Genomic DNA, 20827 nt, shown 5'->3' on the forward strand with positions numbered 1-20827 from the left:
TTTTATCAGATTAGGGTTCATTTGACTGCATGCAGAAGAACATCCCTAAAAATATGTGCAAGAGGTTTTCATATATAAGAGTGTCAAATTTCAAAGACATAGTTGATATTCAACACAGTGAATGGACATTCATTAGTAAATCCTTACAAGTGCCAGTGATGTACTGGAAAACCAAGGCAAGAGTGGTGACAAAGCCTAGACTGGTTCTGCATACTTTTACCTAATTCATCATGCTGAATTCAGAAAAAAAACCCAAACAACCAACTAACAAACTCAAACATATCTGCAACCAATTTTCTCAGCATGGCTCACTTTAAAATGACAAATAATAAACAAACAGACCTTTAGCTGTAGAACCTTCTGCATTGCTGAAGTATCTGTAGCAGTGTATCTCCAAATTTAGTCACTTATTTCCTGGTCTGTCCTTGATTTAGTTAAACTGGAAAATAATGTGCTCCCAAAGACTTTATTAATCATAACACAGTTGCTCAAGATCATTTATTTGTTGGCTGTAGCTGATTCTGACCTTGAAATAATGCTGTCTGAAGGAAATGCTGTAAAATACATGCAGCACTTAAAGTTTTACATATTCTTTTAGAATACTATTCTCCTAATGTCTGGACTTAAACCCAGACAGCACATTCTCTCAAACCATTTGGAAAATGTTTTTGTAGTCTTTTGCCAGCCGTATCATTCCTATTCCAGTCATGTCATTGAAACACATGGTGTTTTAAGTTCACATCTTTGTTGTAAATTACCTCAAGAGTATGATTAACAAATCACTTCCTGTAGCTATATATTTGCCTGTTAGAGAAAAGAAAGATCATGTTAAAACTTCCCTTTGTTACCACTGTAACAAAATCATCTGTGTCCCCATTGGATTTTTGATAAGCTTGTTCAGATTTAAGAAATCTTTTTTCTTGTTCTCTAGTCTCTTGAAGAATGGAAAAAATAATTTTTCTTTTCAAAAACTAGGTGAATTGTTAAAGACAGCATCTTAAATGTTAGGAAGCCTTTGATAGGGACTTTGATAAAGCTGCTGCTGTGCCTGCAGTACATACATTATGAAAGCAAGTATCCACTTGTTAACATGTTAATAGAGTATTTTATCTTTTTATCTTTTTTGGCATTTTTTTGTTGGTTTGTGTTTTTTTAGGTTACTGTTCATTAAACTTGAGTTATAAGAGACCTATCCAACATGTAATCTAACACTAAGAAGACATTTTTTTTATCATATGGAGAGTTTTGGTGAGAGGCTGCATACAGTACAAACGGTCATTTTCCTGCATCTCTGTAGCATAGAACTAAATCCTGACTGTACAGTAGAAAGACTGATGTAGAAATCCTTGTTTATTCTAGCCAAAGTTTGGTTTTGCAAACTCTGAATCAGTTCTAAGACTCTAGGTCTCCCTTTCCTATTTTTTAATGTTGCTATATGAAATCCAGCATTTGTGACAGATGGGGGGGGGGGGGGGGAAGGATTTTTTGTGAGAAAGCAGAATTGTTCAAGTCAAATGTCTTCTTATTGTCTTCAACATTATTAATCTGTGGGCCTGTGGATAGGAATGTTATCTTATGAATTGTCCCTCAGTAACTATAGCATGTATATGCTAGCAAATGTCAACATATACAACATGCTCTATGGAAGGGTTCAAAATACATTAGCTTAAAGGAGTCAAACTGAAACAACAATAGTGATACCTTGCACTTTTTTATTCTGCAGACTGGCAATATGAAGTACAGGAACAATGATGTGGCCACAGTTACCTAGGAGTTTATGGCAGAGCCAGTAATAAAACATAGTTTGGAAGTTGCTAGGCAGCTAATCCATGGAGAACTGCAGAGGAGTTCACTTCAGTGAAGCAAGATAATTAGTAATAGTTCACAGCTTTCTTAATGTGAACTAAATACACAGAATCATTAATTCTTTTTCTTTTTTTTTATGTTTTTATATTTTTATATTTTTAATCTGTTTCATTCATCAGTCTTCACACACATTACAGGTCTATAAAAATCCTTTCTACATCAAAGTTTTAGATTCAAATGTTATTTGAATCCTTTCTTTATTAATTTCTCACAGTAACTTCTAAGAAAGCTGCACTGGCAGTAAACAAGACTTTATGTGATTGATTATCTATTTGTCTGAAACAAGAGTAAGAACTGTCTGAGTTGAAATATAGCAGAAGATATGAAAATTCCATTTTTATTCAGGATTGAAATCTCAAATATAATTGCAATAGAAATCTTCATTACCTTAAAATAAGGTTCTTCTACCATTCAGAAAGAAAAGTGCTGACTTCTACTGAAATCAACAGTAATTTTCTTATAAATAGGTCAATGTGTGTATGACAAGCTGAACATCAAACTGTTTCAGGCTTGTGACCAAACTCTACAATACTCACTCTTTAAAATGTTGTCAAAACTAATGGAGAAGCATTCTTTAAGCAATAGCTGGAGAATACAGCAGTGAACATTTGAGGAAACATAATGAACCATTCCAGCTATGTGAATTAATGATTTATCATCAACTGTATTTATTATTGTAGACTTTATGAAATATGCTGTTGGTAATTTCTTACTTTTTCTCCACAAAATATTCAGAAACAAGAAGTGTGGATGTTCCTTCCTGTTCTTTTTCTATTTTTTCCTATTTTTCACTGTTTCATAATTACCTACTAAGAAATAAAGAAAATAAGGCATTCTCAGAATAACCTTTTCCACTTGAAAGTCTCCTGAAAGACACAACCTCCTTTGCAGCAGGTGTAGTTTTAATGGTGCTTTGATGCCATATGTCAAATTTCATCACTTGCTGTGAGGAGTGACATTTCTTTTGATAGCTCCTAGCAACAGCAATACAAGTTGTTGGTGGTCACCTCACACTAGACAAATAATTCCTGCAGCAAGAACATTTAATTTCAGTTTCATGCCAGGCTGCACATAATCTCTGCTGCTTTCCTCTGTCTGTAAGTCTTTTTAAAGTAAAATAAATCTATATTGTTTTCCACTGCACACTATATTTGGTTTCACATGCACACTCACAAGAGTATCACTACATTCTGCATGGATGTGTTTTAAAGCTGCTTTCAGAACTGGATTTCTTGTCAGTATAGGCAGTTAATATGTATACATGGTGCAAGGTGCAGTTGCAGATGACTTTCAAGAACTTGTTTGCCCACAGGTGCCATGCCGTGGAAGTGCATCATTGCTATAGCATCAAACATACTGGTGCATCAGCAGACATCTAGGTATGGGTGATCTGAAGGTTTTCTAAGAGCCCTCTACATGCATGGGGTGATGGGAAATATGACATTCCTCTTTGTTACTGTCATAATGATTCTTAAGAGTCATATAGGTATTCTGACACCTTTGGCACCTACAGATAAAGGAATCACTTGACAAGTCATCTTGATTTCCAAATGGCACTTCACATTTCTTTTTTTTCTAACATTACTTTATATGAGAAGCATATAATAAATTGCACTGCAGCTTTGCAAATCCAACACTATTGGTTATTACTAATCAGTAACACCTTTGGCATTTGCAAGTATATAAGCAAAGCAATAGAAGGAAGAGAAATAAAATGCCTCACTGCTGGGCAGAGGAGAAAGGGAAATGTGAAGTATCTACAAATTCCTTTGGGAAGGGAAGCAATTTGACAACTTTTCTATTTCATCCTTCATTGAAAAAGTGACTGACATCTTTAATAAAGGAATATGAACTCATTGTTACAACAATGAATGGAAACATTAGACGTATTTACATATGTTACTTCCCCTTTAAATTAGAAGGAGCTTATGAAGTATCTGTGCTAACATACATTGTTAATGAAATCTCAAAACTGTCAGCAAGTGTTCTTAGGTAGTGAAGAAATTCTGGAGGACTGGAAACACACAAAGAAAGACTGCCTTTGAAAACAAGAAAGACAAAGAATCAGAAAAGTATAAGCCGATCACACTAACCTCAGTCCTGAAGAAATAGTAAAACACACAGTCTAAAATAAATTTGCAAATTTATCTACTTGGTAGATAAAAAGAAGAGTAACAGCCGGCATGAATTTGTCAAGAATAGATCATATCAAACCAAACTAATTTCCTTTTATGACAGGATAATAGACTCTGTGAATAGAAAGAACGTGTTAGATAGCACATATCTTCATTGCAGCAAGCTTTTCCCAATCTTACATGAGATTCTTGTAAGAAAGCTAAAAAAACGCAGCTGTTATCAGGTGAACACCTAAATGGCAAGAGTGTTTCCCAGAGAGTAGCTCTTTTTTCAACTAGAATATATCAAATAAGTTTGGTACCACTGGAAAACTGGAGTGAAAGAATAAGGATCCTGATAACCAAAATCATAAATGAAACTAAATTTTGATGAAGTACAAAAATATCATAGGGCAGAAGTGTATATGAAAATAATCTTGGCAAATATGAGAAATTGTGTGGAAAGAAATAAGATGCAATATAGGAAGAAAAAATTCAAAATTTTACACACAATTAGATGTAAATGGCTGCACAGGCATAGGGTGTGGAGAACCTGTCTGGGCAGCACCATTGCAGAAATTGCTGAAAGGCTTGTGAGCAGAGTTACAGTCACAGCATACATTAATCAACAGTATCATACGAATGACAAAAACTCATTTAACTTAATAAGAACTGGGCTATTACCTGCAAAAAACCCTGAAGTCATAGTTTTCTAAGTGCTAGTAATGCCTCAGATGGAATACAATCTCCAGCTTTGAGCATCTTAGTTTGATTCAGTTGGTGATAGCCCATGAAACAGTAACAAGTGTGAAAACAGGTCCTGGAAACATAAATATGAATAAGGTTGAAAAAATAAGTTCATTAGGTTTAGAAACATGATGATGATCTTTGAGTGTATAAAAGGTGTTGTGAAGGAGAAGGAACAATTACATTAAAAGAGAGTAATAGAGGGTTGGATTAACTCCAGCAAAAAAAGTTTAAACTAACAGTAAGAAAGGTTAAATAGATCACTGGAACTGTTATCATTTGAAACATTTAAAAACCTGTAGAACCTTCTAAATATTAGAATTGCAGGAGTGACATAGATATAATTGATCCAGTTTTCAGTGTCTACATAGATTTGTTTATGAGGTAATTACTGTTATACCCTGTTCTTTAGCCCTGGACTACATAGAGCATAAGTAATCTGTTATCTGCTTAAATGTGGTAATTTCTTACAGACTGAATTTTAAAATTACAAAGCAAACAAAACCAGAGTGTCCCTCAGTGGAACTATCAGATTCTGCATTTCCCAAAGGGATTATGCACATAGCTGATTCCTAGGCTGATCTCAGTTTGCACAGATATAAGAATCCTTATTCTCTTTCTGAAGTGTGTTATAGCTTTTATTTCTGTCTTATATGCATATAATAGTTGCTTGTCACAGGATCTAGGGGAATATTTACTGGTTTATACAATACGTAAAATGCTGACTTCCAGATTGTGTATTATATGGCTGTATGTCATCACAGACAGAATTTGATGACCAAAATGACCCCTTGTGTATCTGACTGGCTCTGCATTTCCAACTTATTTCAAATGTTTTAGCATTCATTATCCAATGCAGTGCACAATACTACTGTACTTCATACAGTATTGTAATATTATTAGCATATAATTTAATAATTTATTATTAGCATATCGTATAATTTAATAATATAAGTAGCATATAATATATATTAGTAAATAACATAGTATTGATCAATTACTATTTCTTCTATCTTTTATTCAAGGAAGTAATATGGACAAGGCTGCATGACATTTAGTGGAAAATTCAGGAAAAATACCTCAGTTGTTTCTTCTTGTGTTCCTTTTTTATTTATTATTTTGTCTCAGTGTTCTTATAAAGCTAATATGGTCAGTCCATATTCATTCTTCAGGTTGATATCTCCATTAGCCGCATTGCTGTACAGCCTGCAGGCAACATGTACTGTGACTAAAGAAAGAACACTAAAAACACATGTCAGAAAACATTTCTCTTGTGAGAAAAACAATGTAATGTGGAAGAAATCCTTCTGTATCACAGATACTTTAATTTCCACATTAAAGCAAATATGTCCCTGTAAGCATTTTCTTATACTCTAGGAATTATACTGACTAGTGTAATATCTATGCCTTAAAAAATATTTGGAATGTTATATTGTATTATTAGGAAATGGGAAATTCGTCAAGAAACTTTAATAACCCACAAGTGTGTTATGCTAAATTTTAAAATTATTAATTAGTTCATTTAAAAATACCCAGCATTCAATAAGAAAAAAAAAAATAACAAGAACCTTTACTTTTTAATGTTCATCAATTATTACATGTTATGAGGTATTTTGAGCCCCAAAGAGGATATATTCTAAATAGAAAAGAGAATAAGCAAGATGGGAATCAAATACACAGAAAGAACCATATCAAATTTTAAATTTGAAAAATGTGTCCATCTTTTCAAAAACTGCAAGTATGTAGATCCTGGGTGGGATTTCTGCATTCCAAAATTTAGTCAAAAATTTCCCTAGAGCGATTGTAGTACAGCAAGTGAAATAGCCTCAATACAATCAGATGCATTTTGTAAAAATTAAAGGCATTATTAGTAAATATTCAGTAGTACATGTACCAGAGGTCTGTTAGTGCCCATTATATTGCAGTGACAATCAGCATCTAAGTATAAAATTTTGGGTTTCCATCTTAAAATAATCCATAATTTATTTTACCAAAGAAAGAAATATAAATAAAATTAGTTGTTCTTTCTGCTGCAAAGAAGACCTTGTCTTTCAACTACAACTAACTGTGAAAAAAAAAAAGGGATAATTTTTTTTTTTTAATGGGTCTTTTGTTATTTCTTTTTTAGATGTCACCAGTACTACATCACTCTTTGTCCACCAAGAAAAGTATTTTAAATGGCCTGCAATGCTCAACTTTGTCAACTTACTATCTATGGTTCTATTATTGCTGAACACTTTAGAGCAAACAGAGCAAAAATATATCTGAGCTTTCTGTAGGGACCTAGGAAAATAAGCAGGAATTGTGCTTCATGCATTTCTGGGAGAAAACTGGGAGGGGTAACTCCTCTATGGTAAACACATTTAAGCCAGCACATATCCATAATTTATACTTAATTTCTTTTTTAGTAAAATTTTAAGCAGAACCTTTTTTTTTTTTTTTTATTTCTTATTTATTTATTTGAATGCCTGTGGTACTTGGTGAAGAGGAGCTTGGGAAATCTAACTGTGAGCTCAAAGAAGTTTTCTGTAAAGTTAGGATCATTTTCTAAGTCCTTGTTAAAAAAAAAAAAAAAAAGAAAAAGAAAAAAAAGAAAAGATAAAAGAAAGATGAGAAAGAAAAGAAAAAAAGAAAAAAAGAAAAGAAAAGAACCCAAAAACAAAACCTAAAAAATATCAGTTTTCCACCTTTCAACAGTATTTAATAATAAGACAGGGTAAAAAGAATCTTTACAGAGACCATAGAAACACAGATTTAGCTAAAGACCAGCTGCAAACTCAGGGCTGTCTGGTCTCAATTTTGTTGTAACTTAAAACTATAATTCAGTTTTGAAGAACTTGAAAAGGGAGTTTATAAAAGTAGTGAGTATGGTGCACTGTTTGATTAGAAAAAGGATGAAGAAAATGGTTTCTCTAAATATTTGTATGAAATTGCGTTTTAAGTTTGCATCTTGGCTCTCATCCACCTTTAATGTTTTCTGTGAAAGGGACACCACCAGAGGGATTAAAGAAGAAACATGATGTACTTTTGAAATTAAAATAATCATAGAGAGTAACAAAAGAAAAAAATCAGCATATGCTACTGAGAAGTGTAACTTAGTTGTGTACTCTCCTGTAAAATAAGTGATTGCTTTAGGAAGTATTGAGGGTGCAAGTGCAGTACTTCAATTTATGATGCAGTATTGGTAAGGCTGCATTCTGCAGCATGACACATCAGCCTAAAGCACTAGCTCTGTTTTGTGGTCTGATTTTGACAGGTAGTGAGTATTTGAGAAAGGTGATGATTACCCTTAACTCTCACCAATTTCAGTTCTTCAGTACCTAACAGTTTTAATCTCTTCAATCCTAATGCCTACAATTAAACTGTAAAATATTTCCCGCTGAACCACGTTGCATTCTTCCATTTGGCATTCATTGATTTCCCACCTTACTACTGATTTCCAACTGAACGAAAACAGAGGGAGAATCATGTTATTTTTATTTCCTTGTGATGTTTTGTGTTAGCATCATTGACAATGTCAGTGTAGCTCTGGGAACAGTTAACAGCTTTTGCCAGAGACAGCAAGAAACACTGAGCAAACTGAATAAAAATTAAGAGGCAGATATTTATAAACCAAATGACATCTCCTACAGTCCTTAAGCATATTAAAGGTAAGTTCACATGTAGAAAAAAACTTGTATGATTCTTTATAAAATAATCCTATAGAAAGAAACTTCAAATGACTAGTGGGTAGCAGCAAGGTAGCATAATGTCTAGCAATATTGAGGCTGAAATAATCAACATTAGTGAGTAAAAATAGCATTTCTGAATAGAAATATTTCTTTTTTCTGATGTTGAGAAAGGCAGAAAATGCAGGAGATGAGATGAATTCAGTAATTTTGCAGTCATTAATAAAGTTCTGTTCACAAACTAGCTCCTTTAAAAATCTTATTTAGAAAGTGTTATGAGCAGAATGCTACAACATTACCTCACCTTGCACTTAGTCTGATAACAGTAAAACCAATATTCATACAGCTGAAGGTACTATTCGGGAGCTTGGAAATTAGGGGGGATGTTCACCTGAAGTTGTTCATGTACAGGAAACAGAAACAGACGCAGTATGCATGCACAGGTACAGAGCACAGTTTACGGGCCCATTACCAGTGAACTACTTCGGTAAATTTCATGCAAGCATACTCAATTGAATGATATTCACAGTTACTAACTCCTAAACGCTCTTTCTGCCTATGCTTATGTCATGGGTTCAGCAGTAGCAGTCATTTTTCTCCTTCTTAGTAGCTGGTGCAGTGCTGTGGTTTTGACTTTCAGCCTGGGAACAACGTTGATAACACCAGTGTTTTTAGTTTCTGCATAGTAATGTTTAGTCTAACCAAGGAGTTCCTGAGTCTCATGCTCTGCCAGGGAGGAGGTGAAGCCGGCAGGAAGCAGAGACGGGACACTTGACCCAAACTAACCAAGGAGGTATTCCATACCACAGCACATCATGCCCACTATATAAACTGGGGGCACTTACCTGGAAGGGTTAGATCACTGCCTGGGTTGGGTTGGTATCAGTCGGCAGGTGGTGAGCGGTTGTATTCTCTTCCCTTGTTATTTCCCTTATCATTATTATTATTGGTGGTCCCAGTAGTGGTTTGTGTTATACCTTAGTTACTGGACTGTTCTTATCTCAACCCCTGGAAGTTACATTCTTTTGATTCTCCTCCTCATCCCTCCAGGAGCCAAGGGGGGAGAAAGGGGGGGCAGTGAGAGAGAGACTGCATGGCTGGGCTTAAACCATGACAGTTCAAAGTGCATATTTAAAGAAAAACATTTACTCAGAAGCAAAACACTGAACCAAGCACAAGGGTATTTTGGACCCCAACCGCGTCCTTTACAGTATCCCCCGTATTATGGTGGCAAAATGCAGGCCTTCACCAATACCAGAAAGATCCACGCATTTACATATTTTGCAGAAGACTGCTAGTTAGGAGTTGCATACAGAACTCAGATGACAGACAACTGTTTTGTCTAAACTTCCATGAGGAGTAGCTTTCAGGCTTCTCTAACGCCTGCTGAGCCCAAATGGACTACCGCTGCTGTGTGCCAGTCTGGAAGGAAATGCTCATGTCTCCTAATATGGTTTTCTTTTTTACTTTTTTCAGCTGTCACTGCCTCCTCTTTGTTCTGTCACTGGAAAATATATTTTTTTTTCTCTGCAAGGGAGAGCAGGGAAAATATATGCTTGGTGTTTATATAGAAATATTATTATACCCCCGATATTCTGTTTTTCTCCCTGTTTTGTGTTTGAGGGTTTTCTTGCCTTTACATTTTGGTTGTTCTAGTCAGCATCACAGTCACAGTTCTCACTTTCTCTTTAAATTCCCTTTCAAACATTTAACTGAAAAGGTGCTCATTATTTTTCATTTCAAGGTCTAGTCAAGTGTCAGAAATAAAGAGGAGATATCTATCAGCTCTGCAGCAGCAGATGCCAATTTATTCTTATGAATATGATTCTCAATCTCTATTTTCTCTTTTCAAGGTATTGAGACACCTATGTCACATAAATCCATCTTACTTCCACCAAGTTTTCTTATCAGGGCAATTTTGCTGACTGTATGAATAAAATAAGTGAGGGAAACGTGGTCCACAATGCAAGAAGTAAATTGATCAGAAACATCTAGGTTTTTAAGATGTCAAAATTAGCAAAGCACTCTAGCAGAGAATAATCCAGATAGGTAGGTACAAGTTCATAAATGTAAACTTTTGTTTTTTTTTTTTTTTATTTTCTTGGAAGGTCATTTCCACTATTCCTTTCACTGGTTCAGGAAAAAGATGGAATAATAGCACTGAAAAAGACCTATCAGCTTGTACTATGAAAGATCAGCAAAGAGAAAATACACTTTGACAGAATTCAGATATAAAAAAGACTATTACTGTCATCAGGTTCTGAAATTCCATTCCAACTTCAATTCTGTGTTTTCTCAGTTTAGTGATTGAAGTCCTCAAACCATAATATTGCCCATGCTATTCACACTTTTAACATGTTTAGTACTTTGTTCAGGCATTGTCTCACGAATACCAAGTTGAAGTCCACTATGTTTAGGTGTGATTTTTCTATTGAGTCCAAGAAATTTAAAATAACCTTTATTTACCCCCTGCAATTACTACTTTCCTGTAAAATATCATTGATATCTGCCCTTGTTGTAATATCCATAAGAATTCAGGCAGTCATAAACATGTCTTTTATTTAGGTTTCTCACTTGCTTTGTATTAAGGCTCAACTAACCAGTCAGACACTATGGTTATTACACCAGAATTAAGGTGTATGGTTGATAACTGTCTTTCTCTATATATCTTGATAACTCTCTTTCTCCATATGTCTTTATTTCCTGACTTTTTTTGAAAGCTTCCTTTTGATTGTTTCTTTTTTTCTTTGTCTGCTTTCTAGATCTCCCTCTTTAATACTAAAATATCTGCCACTAAGCTTCCTTGGGGACGTCCATTGTTCTTAGAAACCAATTAGATATATTTCACACAAACTAGCCAAATTGACTGAAAGCAAAACAACTTTCATATAATTGACTACCAGCCTTTTCTTATGAAGTATCTCTGGCTTTTTTTTTTTTTTTTTAATCTATTCTGATAGAACAGTCTTTTAAAAAGACTTTGCAGTGTTCTGTGTTCTGTACTGATAAAATGCATTTGGAGAGAAGTCATTAAAACGTACAGATTATTTAGAAGCTATAAATATATATAGCAATATACTTGTATATAATTTGATACACTATTTGAACTGCAGTTTCTGTTTTCATTTTTGTACAAGCTACACTTGCCAGAATGTAACCTGTCTGCAGCATAGATCACATCACTGGTTTTCTTTTGCAGCTCAGATCACTCAAGCTTTTAACAAAATTCAATCTACAAAGAATTGTATTATGTAAATAAATTATTATAAATCACCCAATATGCTGATTTTTTTTTTTTTTTTGTTTCCTACATGTACACATATATGTTAAGAAGTGGTGAAATGAGTTTTATTAAGTCTGAAAATCTATTCTTCCACTTTAAATGTCTTCCCTAATAACTCCTCATGTTGATCTGCAATTTACTAAATGTTCACACAAATTCTTCTACACGCATACACAGACATGCTCACACATTGCATTAACTCATTCTTGTAAAAATATTTGTCACATAGCATACATGAATATGAGTTTTAAGTTAATTCAGACTTTATAAAAGTTATCAAGCATTCTTGATAAACTTGCTAACTTTTCATATTATATTGAAAATAGATATGCATTCACATACTTGTCCATTTCACCTGTTAGTTTGTTCAATGGTTAAAAGTCTCATGTTTAGGGTTTTGGGGTTTTTTTCAACGGAAGGGATATATTTATCTCCGTAAGTAAAAAGTATGGCAGTTGTTTCTGTATCTGCCTTTAGATTCAATGATTCCTACAGAACTAAATTGAAATTCTCTAAGTAGCTGCTAGCATTATAACTTTTCCCTTAGATTTATGGTTCAAAGTTGGGCCAGCAATGATGCCATCCTCAAATATTCTGCTACCTTTCAACACCAATTTGTTCTAGCTGTTCTGCCATTTCTGCCATTTAAACAGCGTAGGGGAAAAATGAGAGGCATTTCTACATCTTGAACAAAAGTAATAAGTTCTGCTGCAAACAGACTGTACTTTCAGTCAGCCTTTGACTACTTGCTGTGAAGAAATAAAGCACAGCAGAACATACACACAGATAATGTAAAAAAATGTCTTTTTATACTTAGCATGTGGGATATTCATTCAGATAGCATTTTCAGAGTGCCCAATTGGCTTAAGAGTCTGACATTAAAAAGTGATGCAATTGTTGCCCATTTTACCTTTTTTTTGTGTATACACATCCAGTCTTTCTCATGAGGAGAGCTATAGAACTGCTAAGGTATTGGGTTTAGCAGTCTTTCTACATTTACTCTAATTTGAAGCAAACAAGCACCGCTAAAAAAGACAATTTGGTCACTTATCCATTTTGTAACTATTTTCTGTGTTGAATGGACTGCTGTTGTATACAAGAGGAATATTTTTCACAATGAGAAAAATCAGCCATTGGAATAATCTCCCAGGAGAAGTGGTGGATTACCCATTGATGGACACTTTTAAGATTCAGCTGGACAGGGTATAGGGCCATCTTGTCTAGACCATGCTTTTGCCAAGAAAGTTTGGATCAGATGATCCTTGAGGTTCCCTCCAGCCTGGTATTCAATGATCCTATGACTGAATTGTTTACATACAATCACCATTATGTTCCTAAAATCTGTTCATAGACCACCAGGGAGTGTGTTTGGTCTTGATTTTCTTTACATTTTCCAACAACATACACAACATATATCTTACAATGGCTGTTATTCTTAAAAGTGAATGTTGCATTAATGCAAATACTGAGGTTTTAGATGCATAACAGAAATAACTGAAATGCTGAAAAAGTTGGAAAACACAGCTGGTAGAATGAAGCTATGTTACTTTTTCCTATGTTCCACTCTTGTTCAGGTGATATGCTGTTACATAGGTTTTTTTAATTAATTAGCAAGTTTTTTTAATTAATTAGCAATGCTCTTGGAGGAATGAGTGACACCCATATGTATTATCACCTTTATAAAATGAAGCTTAAAGTCATCTGTAAAGTCAAAGACACATTAAGATAAATGTTGGGTTTATTATTCTTCATACAATGAGCCTTCAAAGTCAGCCTGCCTGTGAATACATGCATGCATGTTTTCCATCATATACATAAGTGAAATTTTTTTATTTCCAGAATTCAGCCACTAGAGATAGTGATGTAATTTTTGAAATGTTTATTCTTAAGGATGTTTTGTTTACTTGTCATCTAACAGCACCTCTGTCACATCTGAACACTCTGCATATTAATCATATTTCACATTCTGTTAATAATGTGGTTCAAATGAACAGTTTGGTAGGTATCAGTGAGAAACTTTTTCTTCCATGTGTTTAAAACAGAAGTACATTTACTGGGCTTTAATCTAGAATTTGTTAACAAAACAGTACTTTTTTTTCTATGCTATTTCTATGTGCTATACCCACAAAAGGAAGAAGTTCCTTACTGTTAGGGTGGTGAGGCACTGGAATGGGTTGCCCAGGGAAGCTGTGAATGCTCCATCTGTGGTGGTGTTCAAGGCCATGTTGGACAGAGCCTTGAGTGACATGGTTTAGTGTGAGGAGTCCCTGCCCACGGCAGGGGGGTTGGAACTAGATGATCTTACTATCCTTTACAACTTTAACTATTCTATGATTCTACATGACAAAAAGAATGAAGAGAGCCTTTAAAACCTTTGCATAAATAACAAAATATTTTTTCTTTTTTTATTTTTTTGAAACAAACAAACAAAAAAACCCTGCTTCAGTGGGTTTTCCAAATGTTGAATTTCATGCCAAGTCTTCATGCCTGAAGTATAGCTACTGTGTTCTTAAAAAGAGGAACATCTTAGTTGTCATAAGGCATTTGTCATTCTTTTACTTATTTACTGAAGTTGAAGTTCTGTTAGTGTTTTTCCTGATCTTTTTATTTTCTTCAGGGCTGAGAATGACAGGATGCAACAAAGGGGAAAAAAAGTCATAACTGTAGCCAAGATGCTCAGATGAATGCCCAAGAATGGGTCAGTTGTGAGCAGTACACAAAAAACCCTCAACAAGAGAAAAACAGAAAAAAACTTCTCTTTTTAAAGATACAGTTCTCATAACACAGAGCATTTCAGATTGTCCCACAAGATTGTAGTTACTCTTGAATGCCTGTTAGAGCTAAAGAACATCATGGAGCAGAAGGCAGCAGTGATTTATCAGTGAATCTTACAACTGATATAGGGATGAAGAAAAGATGCTTTTTACTCCAAATGCTTAATTCATGTTATTGCCACCATCTAAAAGAAAGGAAAAGAATGACAGAGGCTATGATTTCAAAAGGCTTCTTCTCACTGCCCAGACCTGTATATTGTTTCAACTTCTTCATTATTCTCTGATTTTCCAGGTGCCATAAGACATGAATCTAATTCACTTTTGTTTGTATCTTGTTGAGAAAAGTTGTCTTTCCTAAAACCCATAAGACCAGTTTTTACCAGTATGAACACTTATCTAGCCACCTGTGCTGAATCCTATGTCATCTGCAAACTTAACACATAGCAGCTGACACAGCATCAGGAATAAAATATTCCATAAGCATAATTCACTTTGCAGAAATCTCTAACTGCACTTTGGCTGCATACAAGATCATATTTTCAACAGGAAGTTCTGAAAGATATACACAAAGGGGTACATAAGCTATTGTGTTTATGAAAAACCCAACCTCTAGAGCACTCTTAATTGGTCTTTTAAATAATCATCAAACATCTTAAGCCACTCTAACTGGACTCAATTTACAGTAGAAAAATATTGCCACCTTTTTTTTTCCTCTCATGAATGATTCATAAAACAGGCTGTAGTTTCTCTGGTTTTGTTTATTATTCAGGAATCTACTTTGTCAATGCTTCTTGGCCATGCTTTTTCTATGGATCAAGTTTGTGCAAATATTTCATCATTTAAATTCCAGATGTTTTGAGTGAATATACATGACAGGTTTATGTATTCTGAATGAATGAGTCTGACTCATGCGATCAGGGTTTAAGTACAAATACTGTTGAATTCAAATTAAAAATTATTTTCACTGGTTGAGAAAGTCAGTTTGCACAGGAAAACTTGCTGCTGTGTTTGAGCCCTTTCATGCACCTACAGGAAGATAGTAAATGTGTATGAGAAAGAAAGGTTAAATATTTGTCTTATGAAGACATCAGAGGTGGAAGCAGAGCAGGAGAAAGAGTTAATTGGCTGAGGAAGACCTAAAAATATCAATACAGTATAGAGCAGCAAGAGAATGGGTGGACAGATAAAGAAATTAACAGAGGGAACCAAGATTCAGCTGCACAAAAATAAAAAAAACTCCACATAATTTAACAACAAAGGGGGAAATAGAAAAATAAGCTAGGAAACAAGAATGAATTTTGTTAGAATAGCTAATTCTGTATGGGTGTGTAATCCCGAAGAGCACTACTAATCATATTGACGGGATGTATGTGGGGCCAGCAATGCCCTGCTTCATTACATTCATATGGCACCTGTCAGTACAACTGAATGTGTGCAACTACTGACAAAATAAGAATGTAATTTGGCCATATGGCTTGCATTTCATCACAGTGCAGCCTTCTATCAACTTAGGTGGCAGACAGCCTGTGATTGCATTCACTTGTCCATCCACCTGACAGCACTGATCCCCTGTCATTCAAATCTGTCTTGTCCCTGGCTGAACCTCCCAGCTGCTGCTGACATGCTTATTGCTTATGCTACTGCTTTGCGCTTTCTGGTGATGACTGGTCTCTTCTGGCCTTCCTTAGACTTTGTGTTGTTTCACCAGCAGCTCCAGCTGCTTCTTCATGTCCTCCCTTGACTTACTCCCTTTAGCTATATTCAATTCATGCTTTTCGTCTCTCTACAGACTGTAATGTGGGTGAACACAAGATTCGTGTGATACAGATTTAGTCTCCTGTAGCCTGGCTCCAAAATTGTTTGTTTATAAATGCATCTCCCCAGTTCAATAATTTCCTAACCTCAGCAATTCCATTGTTCAGGAACAGACGCAGGAGAGATAAGAGCTGGGTGCTTTTTACTGCATTGATACACATCAATACTGCTTGGCACAGAGGCAGTTTTTCTATATTTTGTGAAACTGCCTGTCATCTTCCAACCTGTCTTTAATTAAAGGAAAAACTTTGATTAAAGACAAACAAGCCTGGTAGTCAGCTTCCTTTTTATTTTTTTTTTTTTTTTTAAGATATTTCTTAGTCTTCCAAGATTTATTATTTTTTTTAATGCTTTGGATGTGTCATTCAAAACTTGCATCACATGCATCACATGCATTATGTACATGAAAGCAAGAGCTAATTTTAAATGTCCCCACAAAGTGTTATTTCTTGGATTGTGACCTGACAAACCAAAAGTACCTCCCAGCTCACGTCAAAGATATCTTTAAAACTTGTTCAGATGATAAGGCCAATCTTTTTGCTGCATTCCCCAGGACTAAACAAACCTACTTCCATCAGGATTAATCAGTATTAAAAAGGCTGCTTGGTTTAATCTATCTTGTGCGCTTCTGGCAAAGATAACCATAATCAGCCTAAAGGTCAAAACATGGAAAAGGCAGTATTCATTTACTTTTGGGGCATTGACAACATAACTTACTGCATTTTTTTTGCCTTCAGGGGTGTTTTTGTCTTGTCAGTCAGTACATGAGAGATATTATCAACAATAAAAATAAAAACAAACTTATGATTAATTTACAGAATCTGTAAGATGAATGTATAATCACAGATAGTAGCATATATTAAGTTCAGATGCATTTAATAACCACATTTCAATAGTATATTTACTTTGGATAGTTGTCAGGAAATCCGAAATCTCACCTCGCCACAAATCTAGAGCATGCCATATAGTTACATGTAACAGTTTCCCAAAATATGTTGACTCACACACACCCCCTAAATGATCTAGTTTTCTTTTAAAACAATATTTCTGAAATTGTGTGCCAATTTCAGTGGAAAAGCCTGGCTGTAGAACATACCTGGGTCCTCTGTTTGGAATCTTATAATAAGGTATCCGTCTTTTTAATCATGTATAAATGCCTATTTATATGTATTTGACTATAGATAAGATTTATAGGCTATTTACACATAAAAAAAAAAACTTGAAAAATTTAAACAGGTCTAGATCATAAATTGATCTAGATATAAATAAGAAGATGGATAAATAACTGGAAATTTATTTATAAATCTATATAGTTAATTATTTTACAAGACAGAAGTCTGTGGTCAGTCCTTTCCCTGTCTGGATGTAATTTAACATCTAAGAAGAGACAGACAATACTGACTATAGCACACTGGTATTATCAGTCTTTTGTAACCATGATTTTTCTAAGGTAATTGAGTTAGATTTTAGTTAGCTTATTTGTTTTTCTGATGTGAAAAGTTAATCAGATAAGCCACATCTTTCTCTAACATATAGACCTCAAGATTTGTGATGCAAACTTTCACATAAGCAAATAGCACTTTTTTTGAGAAATTTGTATTAGTCATTACTTGCTGCAAGAAGTATCCTTACCTTGAAATGATTACTTATCAAAGAAAGAATGAATGCTTTCATGAGTAGTAGTTCAGGGTTTATTGTTTTCCTTCGCTGGAACCCTAGAGTGCAAATTTTCAAGGGTTTGGTGTTTTGGGGATTTTTTTCTCCTGCAAGTATGGATTAGAGAAACTACACTATTAATAAGCAAAGATGCATATTTTCATTAGATTTTACTTCTCCAGAAGTAGTAACAATGCTACACCATGAAAACCAATAATGTGATTCATGCTGGCCTCATGAATATAAACCATTTATCCCAATTTTGAGTAAAATAGAGGTTTAAAAAATTATTTTAAACTGTGTATAACTGAGCAAGGAGATTATTTCTGAAAGAAAATAGGAAATGTAGTGGAGGAGGTAGTTTCAAATATTCTTCAAAGTCTGGAGCTATAAAAGCACCTGAATTGACAAAGTCCTGTATGATTTGGCAGGTTCACAGCCACTGAACAACTGTATTATATTTCAGCTGGAGTATAAAATTATGCAATAAATTGCATATTAGTTTCTTGATTTCAGTTACCAGAAGTGGAAAAGGTCACATAAGTTCAATGACACTTGATTGATGTTACACAGGTCAGCATTCTCTGCATCCTCTTGTACACTATATTTACTCTGATTTCCATCAGTCAGTTGTCTGAAACAGGGAAGAGCAGCCTGCTGCAGTCTGCCTGTTTGCTATGACAATGCACAATTTTTAGTACTTGGAAGGCTTTCATATTTTGTGTAGTAGGGTGAGTGAAGCAGCAGAATACAAATGAGAGAGAAAAGTAACAAAAATTAAAAACATATAAATCTTATTAAAATAGATTTTCTTCTTGTTTGTTTGCTTTTTTGTTGGGTTGTTGTTTTTTTTATTTTTCCCAGAAGCTTAACAGACTTTGAGGAAGGGTAAAGATGTGGTAGGGATGTGGGAGGGAGAGACTGACTAGTGATGAAGTTGCTGGTCCTGCTGCTGTCAGGGGTCTGGGAATCAGGGACCAAGGGTGGGTGATTCAGGGGAGGAGCCACCTCCCTTCACACAGTGCCACCATCGTCACAGCCTGACTTCCACCCTCAGAACTAGCTGGTCCCATGTTTCTGTGATGTGATGTAGGTCATATAGGCAAAGGTGCTGCTTCTCAGACATACCTGCTTAATTCATATTGTTTGTATTTTGATGTGACTGGTAAGGAGCTGACCTGAGAAATTAGTTACCTAGCAGATGGGGCCACTTTGGTGCAGTGGTGAGAAAATTATAGCAGCATATGAGAACCACTGACAGTTTTACTCTGGTGGGTACAGAAAAAACACTGCTCCTCTTTTCTTATTACTATGCACTAGGTACTAGTATGTCTGTGTATTCTTCCACAGTGAGTGAGCCTGATACTTTAAAATGATCATCATATCCCATAACATGGTTTTAGAACTGACTTAAGGCTCTGACTAAGGAGATGCAGACCCCGAGCCAGCACCCAGCTGCAACAGCATATGACCATTAGCGGTACATCAGCAGTCAAAGATAGAGCTAAGAGCTTCTGGTCTTCAAAAGAAGGTCTTGGATTTATTCATGACTACTTAATAAAGTCCCAGAAAGCTGGTTTTGCAAATTGTGATCTCATTGTCATTTAATATTCATTAATGCTTAAAGCAATGACAAGAACTATGTACATATCATAAATATATAGATTAAGATAGAAAATCTTTTCTGTCCATTAATTTCCTTCCCCAAGGACATACAGACCAATTCTGTAATGCCTAATGCTTCTGAATACTTGAAAATCACATTAACAATTTTCAGGATGGCTTCAAGATGTTAAACAAGTTTAAAGAAGTTTCAGTTTTCGTGTATTGTTGTAAGTCCTTGTTAAAAGAAAAAAAAAAAAAGAAAAGTAATCTCATTTTATTTTGTTTTCCTGACTAATGTTTATTTTCTTATGCAAGAATATGTTCTTTTATCACACTTATCTGTTGCACTGATTAGAAATGCACGGTAATAATCATATAAAAATCAATGTTGCACTCCATGTTTTAAGAATGGGGATAATAACTTGACAAAATCTTAAACCTGTCTAGCACATGTATTGCAACGTATCATTATGTAGGTCTTCCTGATCAAACCTAAATCCTTGTTAAAATACTCCTAGTGAATAAATAGACAGTCCTAATTAAACTGGGAGCTTTATTTTCTTGAGATTTTATTGAAAGAGATGGCTCAGGTATGCTATATGGAAATTCAAAGCAAACTTCTGTTAAATAAAGAATGCTATGTACATCAGCATCACCAGACTAGGGGGTCCCAAACAAAGGTTACATGTATAATACTGAAATATTATATAACTTTCACTTTCTCAATAGAAGAAATTCAGGAATCTTCCAGTCTTTCCTACCTAGCAAAGCTCACGGTATGTAATAGAGCCTGAAATGCTCATTTGGAAAGATGGGATAGCCACAATATGTTGTGTGATTACAGGAGTTAAGTGGGATAAGTAGCTTGACAAAGGAAAAGTGCTTGACAGAAAAGTGCTGGAATAATAGTTCTCTCTTAGCCCATTTCAATAATCAGAGCAGTTTGTTAAATTATGTAATAAAGGTTTTGCCTTGGTAGGGATGTCACTTGGTTAATTAGCCAGTGATTGACTGAGATTTTATTCAACATTGTAAGAAACCATTGGTGATATTTTGAGTTCTCATGTGCTGCATGAGGAGTAGCCAGTGACTCAAACCACTGCATAGCCATCTAATAATTTCAAACAGATGCTCCTCAGATGCTTCTCTAAATGAAGAGACCGTTGATTACAGAGTACAACTGGTTAAACTGAACAGTGCAAACATGCTAAAGCAGGAGAAAGAAACAATGAAGGCTGCTTATTAAACAGTGCAAAATTTATGCTGAGGTTATCCATCCTTTCTTAAGTGTTCAAATAA

Source organism: Psittacula echo (genome assembly GCF_963264785.1).
Source record: "Psittacula echo genome assembly, chromosome: 2".
In the NCBI taxonomy this organism is placed as follows: Eukaryota; Metazoa; Chordata; class Aves; order Psittaciformes; family Psittacidae; genus Psittacula; species Psittacula echo.